The sequence below is a fragment of the Triturus cristatus genome, chromosome 6, assembly GCF_964204655.1.
Source record: "Triturus cristatus chromosome 6, aTriCri1.1, whole genome shotgun sequence".
In the NCBI taxonomy this organism is placed as follows: Eukaryota; Metazoa; Chordata; class Amphibia; order Caudata; family Salamandridae; genus Triturus; species Triturus cristatus.
Genome location: NC_140589.1, coordinates 579,114,239 through 579,126,816, shown reverse-complemented (window position 1 = coordinate 579,126,816; position 12,578 = coordinate 579,114,239).

Sequence of the window (12,578 nt, the reverse complement as noted above, 5' to 3'; positions counted from 1 at the left end):
CTCACTATAAGAGTTGTGACTCTGTAATCAGCAAACTCCAGTGCAAGCACCAGAGCTCTAAGCTCCGCCAATTGTGCGGTACAATCACCCAAAGTCTGCGTATGCACCGCATCCTGTATGAATTCTCCATTCACGAAAGTACCAACAACAATTGCGCAAGCCGCTGAATAAGCGTGCCTTGATCCAGTTGCGGGCTGCGCGGACCCATCAGTGTATATGACACAATGGAACTCCTTCAACGGGCGCAATGTAAGTGGAGCCGGATGAACTAATTCATACTCCAAACTCTCCTGAGTCTGAAGTCCTGCGTCAAAGATGTATTCGACATCAGGCGAGGCTAAGGAGGTCGCCCATTGTATCCACCTTGGATGCAAAGCTTTAGAATTCGGCACACTTGCTTTAGTGACTGCCTCTAAGGCAGGAAATGGTGTTACCACCATCATGCGCTTCCCCTGTGATAGCGCTCGTTCTTTCAGGATTGCCATCTGAACTGCTGTCAAAACCTTTTCGACAGTGGAGAAGCGCATTTCAGCCGAAGTATATAAATGAGATTTGTAAGCAATGGGGACAGTGTCTCCTTCATTGTATGTTAAGTACGTGAACCCCTCCACACCCGGTACAATTCTTATGACCAGGTTTGTGTGGTTATCACGAGTTTGTAAATATTTTGCAGTAAGAAGGTCAGACTGCAAAGAGTGTAATGCAGCCGAATGTTCTGACAGCCAGCAAGATTTGGTAAAAGTAGGTTGCACCAAGGCATATAGTGTCTTGATACGCTGGGCATATTCAGGAATGTAGGTACGACCGAAATTCAGAAAGCCCAGCAATGATTGTAGTTGTTTCAGTGTCGTAGGGATACGAAGGCGTGCGCATTTCTCAAGGAACTGCGGAGCCAAGCCTCGGCCCTCATTGTTGAGTTCGTATCCCAAGAATAAAACTGTGTACTCGGCAATGTGGGACTTCTTAAAGTTAAACTTGTAACCAAAGTCCGCAAACATAGTAATTATGTTGTCCACGCGAGCAAGGTGTGGAAGCAACTCGTCGTCTGTTAAGTAGATGTCATCAACGTACGAGTACGCCTCCGGGTCTACCATCTCTAAGAGAGAGACCACACGGGCAGCAAACACCCCAGGACTATTCTTATAGCCCATTGGTAGCCTTGTTGAACACTTTTTGTTTACCACCCGAAGTAAAAGCGGTCCACTCATAACTATGAGGGGATATGTTATGGCAATAAAAACCATTGGACAAGTCGAGTGTGGTTTTGAACCTTTTTCTCACAAGACTATCGACGAGAGCTGAACTATGGGTATTTTGCACCGCACAATTCCGGCAGTGCGAGTTTAAGTGCCGGTAATCCAAAACTAGGCGGTACGATCCGTCAGGCTTCGTTACAGTGAATAAAGGATTATTCATGGATGACACACACGTTTCAATTACTCCCTGATATTCTAATTGTTCAAGGATTGCCGCGACGTGAGACCTAGCCTCACGACGCATAGGGTATTGGGGCTGAGGCTGGGGGTCGGACCGCAATGGAAATTCGTGGAGGGTAGAACTTTTATCCCACCCCACCTGATTACGATACAACGCAGGTGCAAGCACCCGCGCCCACTCCTCGGCCAACTTCTTAGACTCCTCCTTGGGCACTACGTGTCCAAAAGAAGGAAGAATGACTTCTTCCCCCCTTGGAGCGTTTAGAACGAAAGCCGGGGGCCAATCTTTCTCCGCCTATAGTATATCATAGGTGGTTGTTAGATTATCCCAAAATACCGCGTTAATTTTTTGTTGTATGTCACCCTCAATATTGAGGACTACGTCAAATAATCTCTCAGGGGGGGCTACGCGAGTATCAGCAGTTTCTACTGTTACATAGATTTTAGTTGCTGTCGCCTCCAGAAATGGACGCAGTGCTCCCCGCACTACTGTAACTTCCGCCGCGCTGTCTAGCAGCGTCAGCGCCCATTTCATGTTCAGAAGCTGTGTCCGCACCATCTGAGGCATACTTCGCTGAGATTGCAGCAACCTTCGTTTTCTGAAACGGAGGACGTGGACGAGCAGAATCCTCCTGCTTGCCTTTTCCGTCCGCCTGTCGGGGCTGGTCTCGACCTTGAGCACCCCGGCCTCTCCCACGGTCTCCGCCACCAAAGTGTGAAGCCGTTGATTCCTGTGAAGAACGAGGAGAGCGCTGGTCAGGAACCTGAAACCTATCAGGTGACTTAATACGAGAACGATCACGCAAATCATAAGTGCGTTCAACATATGCCTGAACTGGGGACGCTGGACGAGTCTCCTGTTTCTGTTGCTGTTTATCTTGTTTTTTAGCTCGCCAATTTTGTTTTGGAAAGTTGGGTTTATCGTCTTTTGTAGACGAACTCACTTTAGTGTGCTGTACTACATCAGGAATTTTGATGACGGGTTTCACGCCTAGGGCACTACGTCCAACCATCCTATAGGCTTTCGCAATAACTTTTGCAAATTCCCTCGGCTTATCGTCATCCGCAATAAGTGCCATCGTGTTTCCCACTTGAAACTGCAAGGCATCTCCTTTGAGATTTCCCATAATCATGGAACATACTATATCGAAGCTGTCGATAAGCCGCATTCCCAATTCAATAGCTGCTTCCGCCCCATGGTCCTCCTGGACCTTCTTGATAACGGAAGGTAGTACCGACATAGACGTAGTGCCGAAGCACTTCGAATAGGTCGCGGCAAAGACTTTGCCCCAATTGTCACAATCGACAATGTCCGGGACTAGTTCTTTCGGCAAAGTAATAGTGAGTATCCTGTGTTTATCCACAGGACTAGTGTTAGGAAACACGGCTTCCAGTTGATAGAATTTCTCTGCAAGCCAATAAGGATACTCATCCTTATTCTGGGGGCGCTTGCCAACAACCGCGTTTACCATTACAGGACTGATCACAACCGCATGATGGTGATCAGCCCCGTGTCCCGCAACTGCAGGTGCCCCCACCTGTACAGTGCGCGACACATACTGCACTAACGCCCTATGGACCGTAATCAAGGTCGTGTGTAGTATACGTAAGCTATCCACTCCTACCGTCAGGTAGCGTGGATGAGGTGTATGTCCGGCCAGTACCGGCCAAGTAGCTCCTTCAATTGACAAAGGACCCAGTCTCGCCGGGGCGACCGTGTGGGGGAGGGCGCCATTAAACCAAATAGTGTGCTGCCAGGTTGAAATAGGAATTTCTAAAGCCATATATGGGGTATAATGTAGAGGCACCTGCGTAGCAGTGTATTTGTGGAATGTTTTATCTGTATCTTCCACAGCCTCAAAGGTAACCCAAGAGTAAAACAACTCATAAGGGTAAGTGGCACTTGCACTTACGACAAACACCACTGCCATCCCGTCATCAGGCACCCCATACGTCCTCAAATGAGCACGCAGAGACACCCTACTATGAGCGGGAATATCTACCGCCATTCGGATTAAAAAGAAGATACAGCGAAATCTTCAGTAGCACTTGGGCTTAGATTAGTGTAACCTTTTTTATTATCAAGCTTGAAAGAACCTATAGCCTAAAACCTAGGTAGGTTAAACCGTCACTCCCGTTATCCGGAAACCAGAGTGAGGGCGTTGTGGACTAATAAAAAGCACTACTAAGGCATCTCAGATTTTAAGACCAAACGTTAGGTGCGCCATGTTGTAGGGATTCTGCGTATGCACAGAACTATGCGCAGGAAACCAGAACCTTAGAGAATTGTGGTGTACCAGAAACTCCCCTCAGAACTAAGAACCCCTTATCCGACTAGCTTAGTGTCACATTCGTTATCCGAGATTGAGCTCGGCGGTCCCAATGTATAGACAACCCAGAACATGCGACTTAGTTATTCTCAGGAATGGTGGGAACCCGAAATACCAGTTTGCACATATATATCAGTCCACAACAGAATAACTAAGACACAGTAAAGTTTAAAGAATTTATTCATAAACCTCGAGTCCTGTTATACAGTACTTTGGCTAACATAAGTAGACAAATGGTTAAGATCATTACCATTAGCATTGTTACAATACCATAGAAAATGAAAGGAGCGATCATATTACTAATGACAGTGGAAAACAACCACCCTCCTTTCTCTAGCAACTAATAAAATATTATTAGACTATTAGAAGGTCTCATAGGCTTGCATAGGGGACCCCATACCGTATAGATCAGCTTTGGTGTATCACATCACAGGATCAGCTCAGTGTTCTCTGCAACAGCTCTTCTATCGAATGCCCTAACAATATGCTGCGCTGTGATATTAAAGCCCACGACATTCTGGTATTGGCAGCTGCGTGCATGTTGTGACTAAACAGTGGTACGATCACCCTGAACATAATCAGCCGGCACCGTCTAGTGTCCTAGAACAGTTCTTTACTCGATGTACAGACCAAGGGCACTAGCAACTGTTAAGGATGTATAAATAACATTCACTTGAGACAAGAGTGAGTCTGCATTTCTCAAATGAATAACATGTAACAACAGTGTCGGGTGCAAAGGCAGCAAAAGCAACAAGATGTTTTTCCAACAGCTAACTTGATTGAGCTAACTTAGCACTGTAAATAGGGAGTGGCCTAAAACCACGTGACACAGTACACCATCAAACTCAATATAATTCCACTCTATGCCACTCCACTTTACACGCTTCTTTATGCTGCTACACTTAACACTATTACACTGTACAACACTATACTCTACGCCACTCCACATTATTACACTGTATGCAACTACAGTCTATCCCACTACATCCTACCCTGAATTCATTCTACAACACTCTACTCTCTAGTATTCCCCTCTAAAACACTCCACTCTAAACCATTCCTGTTTATGCTATTCCTGTCTATGCCACTACACTGTACCTCTCTCCACTCTATACCGGTGCAGACAGAATATTGAGTAAAAAAATATCGAATTGCACAAATATTGTGGCAAAAATATCGTGGGTCAAGAATATCGACAGACAAAATATCGTGGTCAAGAATATCGATTTTGGGTAAGTAATATCAATGTAAAAAATATCAAAGTGTTTAATATCATTTGCAAACATATTGATGTTAAAAATATCTATTTTTTCATTAATGTTATGTATTTTAGTATATATTTTACATGTGTGTGATGCATGTATTTTTTGTATAAGAAGTGTTTGTATTTTTATTACATGTGTTAAAATTTTAGTAGTTATAAAAAAAAAGTTTGAATTTTGCATTTTTAGTTCTGTAGCGATTTGTGGGTTTATAGGGGAATATGTTGGGAAGGAATTTAATTATAGTAAATTTATGGGATTATTTGTATTCATTAATATTTGTTGAATTAAGATGTAATATTGTTAAATGTGTAAATATTTTTTTTATTAATTATTTAATAATTCGCTGTTAATTAATTAATTGGCAATTATTTTAAATGTGTAATTATTTTTAGGTGTGTGTTGTGGTGTTTATAGGTGTAAATGGTAGGAAGGAATTTATTTTTAATTAATGAAAAAATAAATAGTTGTTAATTAAAATTGATTAATTAGTCATTCATTATGGCCATTATGTAATTCATTTTAGTGTGTGTTGTGCATATTACAGTGTTAAAGAATGTGTATTCAATGAGTGTATATTCATAATTTGTATTAATAATAATATTTAAAATCATTATTAATTATGTTGATTAAGTAAATCCATTCAAATACAAATGTTGAGGTTCTTTTTTCTTGGGGTGATGTTAGATGGTAGGAAATAAAATAAATACATTTATGTTTAAAAAAATAAATGTTGTTAATGTTTGCTTCTTTTAAATAGATATTGTTTATAAATGTATTTATGTTAGATAATTGTTGCACCTTTTTGTTATATTTAATTAATATATTTAATGTTAATCTATAATGATAATTTTAAAATATTGTTTATTTATTTTTAAGATTATTTATATTTTTTAAATTGTTTAAATGTTATTATTCATTTTTGTTTCTCTGCTATCCAACACTTTCCATACTATTGCGCTCACTGGATTGGGAATAGTAATTTTTACCCCTCCACCATCTAGCACTTTCCCTACTGTTGCACTCATTGGAGTGGGAATAGTAATTTTTACCCCTCCCCTATCCAATAGTTTGGGCCCGATTCCGATCTCGGCCGGAAGGGCAACTAATCATACCCGTCAAGAGCGAGTCCGATTTGTAGATCCGATTTCCGACTGACTCCTACCGCTGTACGAGCTAGCAAGTACGATGCATTTAAAGACTCGCGCTATGACCCACTCGTACCCATCAGGTAATCCTTCCGAGCGACTCAAAGATGGCCGATAGATACAGCGCAATGCGTACAATTTCCGACAGAGCAAGTGCGATGACTGCCTCAGTCAGCGAGATCGGAATTGGGCCCTTTGTCTACTGTTGCACTCACTGGAGTGGGAATAGTAATTTTTACTCCTCCCCGCTATCCAGCAATTTCCCTACTGTTGCACTCACTGAAGTGGGGATAATAATTTTTACCCCTCCACCATCCAGCACTTTCCCTACTGTTGCACTCAATGGAGTGGAAATCGTAATTTTTACCCCTCCGCCACACAGCACTTTCACTACAATTGCACTAATTGGAGTGGGAATAGTAATTTTTTCTCCTCCGCTATCCAGCACTTTCCCTACAGTTCCACTCACTGGAGTGGGAATACTAATTTTTACCCTTCCGCTATCCAGCACTTTCCCTACTGTTACACTCACTGGAGTGGGAATAGTAATTTTTACCCCTCCGCTATCCAACACTCTCCCTACTGTTGCACTCACTGTAATGGGAATAGTAATTTGACCCCTTCGCTATCCAAAATTCTCCCTACAGTTGCACTCTTTGGAGTTGGAATAGTAATTTTTACCCCTCTGCTATCCAATACTTTCCCTATTGTTGCACTCACTGGAGTGGGAATAGTAATTTTTACACCTCCGCTATCCAGCACTTTTCCTACTGTTGCACTCACTGGAGTGGGAATAGTAATTTTTACCCCTCTTCTATCCAATACTTTCCTTGCTGTTGCACACACTGGAGTGGTAATAACAATTTTCACCCCTCCGCTATCCAGCACTTTCCCTACTGTTGCACTCACTGGAGTGGGAATAGTAATTTTTACCCCTCCACTATCCAATAATTTGTCTACTGTTGCACTCACTGGAGTGGGAATAGTAATTTTTACTTCCCCACTATCCAACAATTTCCCTACCGTTGCACTCACTGGAGTTGGAATAGTAAATTCAATTATTCCTCTATCCAACATTTTCCCTACTGTTGTATTTATTGTATTGTGAAATGTACGTTTACATTTTTTTTTAAAGTTAAATGTTTTAATTAATTATAAAATGGTTATTTTTTAATTTTAAATTATTGATATAAGTATACACTTAATTTTAATATAATTTATAAGTTTAAAAATTAAATAAAGACAATAGTGAATAAATTAGCTTTAAGTAAATATATGTAGATGTATAAATTATTATGTTTGTGTGTTTCTATCTTTTTTAATTAAGTTTATTTGTTAAATTTAGTTAAAATGTATATTGAATTTAATTTAACTTGTTAAAACTGATATTAATATGAGAATATGTTTTTTAATGTTATATATGTTTTTAAATCGATATTTTGAACATCTATATTTTTCACTTCAATATTTTTGATTCAATATTTTTGCACTTACCTGTTTAATTGTAGGGAGTCGATATATATTTTTTCATCGATATTTTTGTATTCTATATTTTTTCATCAATATTTTTGTCAACAATATCTTTTACATCGATATTTTGTCAGTAATCCCTCAACACCACTACACTGTACGCTATGCCGATGTAGGTGACTGCACTCTATGCTATTCTACTTTACACCACTCCACTCTATGTCACTCTACTCTATTTATTTATTATGACATTCATAAAGCGCACTGTCACCTAAAAGGTATCCTGGCACAAAAGCATCTGACCAGGAGTGAACAGCAGCTCGGTAGAGAAAAGTGGCAGTGGAAGTTAGTGGGGACTGTAGGTGTTCAGTTAAAAGCCTAAGAGACTGGGATCCGGTTCCAAAGCTGGGCGGCCTTCACCGAAAAGGCACGTACTCCCTGTCTAGTGTTCTTGAATTCGAAGTAAAAACAAGGTTAGCTGATGAGGAGCGGAGGCATCTCCCTGAGAATATTTCCAAAATGGATTCTGAAAGTGTATTGGACCACGGCTTCTAAGTGCCTTGAATACAATACAATGAGCCTTAAAGGCAATTATTTGCCTTCTCAGGAGCCAGTGAAGTCCCTTCAGTGCATCTGATGCGTATGATTTTCGAGGCCTATCCAGAGAGAGTTTGCTGCAGCGACCTGGACTCTGAGGAGCCTTTGCAGCAAGAAGCCTGGAACACCTAGGAGAAGAGCATTACAATAACACACCATGCTCAGGATCACGCTGTGTACAATTAGGGTTTTGGCAGATGTTGGTAGCAAAGGAATCATTATCTGCAAACCTTGCAGAAGCAAAATGCAGAGCCCAGTTGTTTTAGTGACATGACTTTCCAAAGATAACTTGCTGTCGAAGATGACCCTCCAATTAAGGACAGAGTCTGAAGGGGATGGTTGTTCCTGAGTAGTTAAAAGCCAAAAGCTGGCCAGGAGCCTTACAGGGATATTATGAGCAGCGCAATACAGAAGCTCTGTCTTGCCTCTATTAAATTTAAATGAGTTGGCATTTAGCCATATAGGGATGTCCTTCATGCAGCTTTGGAAGGTCTTGGTCTCTATCTGCTGGTCACTATCCAGTGCCAGAATTAGCTGGGTGTCATCAGAATAATTAACTAGACGGATATTGTGAGTGTTGATAAGGGGCACAAAAGGCTTCATTTAGACAGAATGAGGCTAAGGGCTGACCCCTGAGAGACACCATATGTGACATCCTTAAAAACAGAGCAGTAAGGAGACGGAGCAATGGCCTGACGTTGCGCCGACATGTAGGAGTTCATCCAGCTCAGAGCAGTGACTCTTATCCCAGTCATGGTGAGTCTTTCTAGAAGAATATTGTGATTTACTGTGTTGAAGGTGGCAGATAAGTCTAAGAAGATCGAAATTGCTGATCTGCCACATCCCTTATCATTCAGAGCTCATCCTTGGCAGTGAGAAAGACCGATTCAGTTCCATGCCCAGGTCTAAAGTCAAACTGTTCTTTTTCCAGCAAGGAGTGGTGTTCTAAATGGTGTAAAAGGCTTTTGCTAGAATGGCGTTCCAGTATCGGAAAAGGCAAAAAAGAGATTGGCCTGTAGTTACCAGAGATGACTGGGTCTAGGGAAGATTTCTTCAAAATAGGAGAAACAATAGCTCCCTTCCAGTGTATTCTATTGCACTGTATGTCACTCTACTGTATGCCACTGCACTCTATGTCACTCCAATTTACGCTATTCAACTTCACACCACTACACTGTACCTTACTCCACTCCACCCCAGTCCACTCTACCCCCTTATTATTAATCACTCCACTGTATGCCACTGCACTCTACATCACTGCACTCTATGCCACTTCACTGTACATCACTCAACTCTACCACACTCTAATCTACTCCACTGCACTGTACACCACTTCACTGTATGCTATTTCACTGTATGCCATTCCACTATACAACACTCCAGTCTATGCCACTCCACTGTACACCACTACACTCTATGCCAATCCACTCTACACTATTCCACTGTACGCAACTCTTCTGTATTGCACTCCACTCTAACATACACCATTGTACTCTAATGTATGCCATTATGCTGTACGCCAATCCACTCTACACTATTCCACTGTACTGCACTACACTCTGTGCTATTCCACTCTATGCACTCTATGCAATTCCACTGTATGCCACTCTACTGTACGCTACTGTAATATATGCTATTCCACTGTACACCATTCCAATGTATACCACTGCCCTCTACGCCACTTTAGTCTACTCCACTCTACGCTACTCTGCTCTATGCCACTCGACTCTTCATCACTTGATACTATGTCATTCTAGTCTAAACCACTGAACTCTATGCTACTCCCTTTTCCACTACTCCACTCCAGTCTAAGCTATTCCACTGTATGCAGATCCACCCTCCTCACTACACTCTACGCTATGCCATTCTACACCACTCCAATCAATGGCCTGATTACGAGTTTGGTGGTCCAAAGGACTGTCAAATTCGCGGTGGAGATGTGGTGGCAGTCGGGGGCCGCCGCACCAGTAGTCTGACTGTTGTATGAAGAGTGCCTCTGTCAGAGCACTTTGGAACCACTGCAACTGTGAGGAATCCATGATCCTTGGCGGTGGCCCAGCGATCCAGGGAAGCAATATGCATGGCGGTGCCACTGTGGCACCTCCATGCATATTACGAGTTTCCCCACCGCCAGCCTTTTCATTGAGATGAGCCCAGGCTGATGGTGGGAAAACAAAAGGGGCCCAACATGGCCCCCTGTTGCCCCTGTAGATTGGGGTGCATGCAGGTGGACACCTGTTATGCCCCCCTGTGTGCATGCACCCCTGTTCCTGCACAGTATGGACTGCTTAGTCCATGCCATGCAGGAACGTGCATTGGCAGTCCCGCAGCAATGCAGTTCTAAGGCTCACTTATGAGTCTTTAAACTGCACCTCCCCTGGTCCGCCACACCCCCGCCCGCCAGACCATGAAAATACTAGCAATCTGGCAGGTGGCGTTCGACTTTGGCAGTACTGGACCGGGGCGCTAGCATGGCGGCCCGCTCCAGGACCACCAAAGTCGTCATCAGGCCTTAAGTCACTTCACTGTACGTCACTCCACTATACGCTATTTTTTGCCAGTACACTCTAGGAAACTCCACTATATGCTATTCCACTTAATGCCACTGCACTCTACTATACTCCCCTCTACTCTTGTATACTGATTTGCCTCTACACTGTACCTAACTCCAATGTACACCACTCCACTCTAAGACACTCCACGCTACAAAACCCTAGCCTATGCTACTCCATTCTAGGCCACCCCACCATACCTCACTCCACTGTACCACACTTTTCTGTACAACACTACATTCTACACCACTCCCCTCTATACCACTACTCTGTACTCTGATCCACTGTACAGCACTCCACAGTAAAACATTCCACTCTACTCCACTCCATTCTACTGCCCTCTACAACACTATGCTTTATGACAGCACACTTTTCGACACTCCTCCACTCTACTATACTCTACTTAATGACACTCCACTCAACAACAGTAAACTGTACAATTGCATGCACTGCTTATGACCTCACATTTTACATCACTCATGCCATGTTGTAAGATATCATTTATAACATCACAGATGATATATCAAATAACATCATTAATGATATCATCCAAGCTTTTTTTGTACACATTACTATATATGCGAGTATAGCATTAGAGGTCTGAAAATGTGTGTTCAAAAGAAGCTTGAATGATATCATCAGTGATGTTGTCAATAATTTCATTCGAGATGTAATATGTGATGTATTAAGCAGTGCATGGAAGGGGAGCAAGAAATAGTTAACCAGTGAATTTCTGTGTTTCCTATTTTTTCAATACATTAATGTTGTCAATGACATATTCACCTAACTTTAACGTTACTTTAACCTTTGGTTTTTTTCAGTGAATTTCTGTTTTTTAAAACAAAAACATATCTTTTTATCAAACCTAACTATAATAATACTTTAACCTTTGGTTTTTCAGGTATTTTCTAGGTTTTCCCCCAAAAACTTAAAGTAATATTTAATTACCATATATAAAGCCAACCCCCTGCCGCTCTCGGCCATCAGCCATGCGCAGTGAGGGGGGTTGGCCGCAGGCAGTCAACCACACTCTGTGCACAGCAGGGGGTTTACAATAGGTCCTGCAACCAGCCCTGTGGCAAGCTCACCTGGAGGCCTCCAATCCCCTGCAGGTAGCCAACCCCCAAACTGTGCCTGTTCTTGCCGCCAGGCCCGGTGCTCAAACCCCCAGCAGGCTGAAAAACCCATGCAGCACACAGACTTTGGTGTGCTTGGCATAGGGTTGACTTTTAGGCCCAGGGGATCCCATACCAAGGGCCAAAACATACATATTAAGGAGGCGGGCATACAGCCTCATCACCGCTCCTTAATTGGCCTCAGAGACCCCATCCTCGGGGGCAAAATTCCACAAAAAATGAAAGGCAGCTGTGTGGCCCCACTTGTAATTATAAAGGGGAGGGGGCTGCCTGGCCTCCCTCCCCGAGTGTTCTTCACATGGGGGACTCTATCCCCAGAGCCAAATATAATGAAAAATATGTTTTCAGGCCCAGGGGACCCAATTTTTAGGTTTTCCCTCCTGCACATAAATAATAACTGAATAATGACGAGTTGCAAATTCTATGGGTGCTGCACAAAGCAGCACACATAGAAGTTACAAATCGCCATTTTGGATTGTTTATGTGGAGGAAGGGACACCTTCCTGCACACGAACAATCATTCCCTGCAATGCAGACACCCTTGCACTTTGGTGTAAGGGTACCAGAATTGGGACTAGGCAGCTAGATTTAGTGTGTGCGCTAGGGGAAACGCAGGGGTGCGCCACATTTTTGTGAATACGGCACAT